Source organism: Lupinus angustifolius, chromosome LG05 (assembly GCF_001865875.1).
Source record: "Lupinus angustifolius cultivar Tanjil chromosome LG05, LupAngTanjil_v1.0, whole genome shotgun sequence".
Lineage (NCBI taxonomy): Eukaryota > Viridiplantae > Streptophyta > Magnoliopsida > Fabales > Fabaceae > Lupinus > Lupinus angustifolius.
Window position 1 is genome coordinate 20,079,101 of NC_032013.1, and position 918 is coordinate 20,080,018.

Genomic DNA, 918 nt, shown 5'->3' on the forward strand with positions numbered 1-918 from the left:
ATGTAATATATATCTAATAATTAAGTATGTAATTCATATAACTAATAATTAATAACATATAATTCATATTTATAACATACAATTAAACATGCAATTCTCATATTTATAACATATAATTAATAATTAAGCATGCAATTCTCATATTTTCACATACAGTTAATAATTAAGCATACAATTTTCATATTTATAACATACAACTAATAATTAAGTATGTAACTCATATTTATAACATACAACTACCAATTAAGCATACAATTTTCATATTTATAACATATCATTAATAATTAAGCATGTAATTCATATTTATACATATAATTAATAATTAAGCATGTAATTCGTATTTATACATACAATTACTAATTAAGCATGCAATTTTCATATTATTGGAAATTAACTTGTGCCAATTTGTTGAAAGGTTAAATTCCCTCTCATTTTCTCAGTGTGTTATTTTTTATTTGATTAAGTAAGTGAACTCGGTTTTATTCTTTGTTCGTCATCTCGGCTTTGTTGAAATAAATTACAACGCCGGTATAATGGTTTTAAGAATATTCCAGTTACAACTTACTTCTTAATAATCATGTGAATGAGTTATTCCTTCTTTGCCCCATCTCGGCTTTGTTAGAATAAATTCTAACGCCGGTATAATGGTATTGAAGCAATCCCTTATTACGTATTTATTAAGTATCTTTGAATACCATATCAATTTTGTGGAATAAATCCTAACACCGGTTTAATGGTATTCTAATGTACAAAAGTGATGAATAGTTAGTTGTTAGAAACAAATAAATAATTAAAGAACAAAATAATAATAAATTTAAGTGACCTTTTATTTATTTACTCCATTTCGGGTTCATTTTATTAACAAACCAAACTTCTTCCTTAAGGAAGGTTGGTATTAAAGAATAAATAAATTGCCGA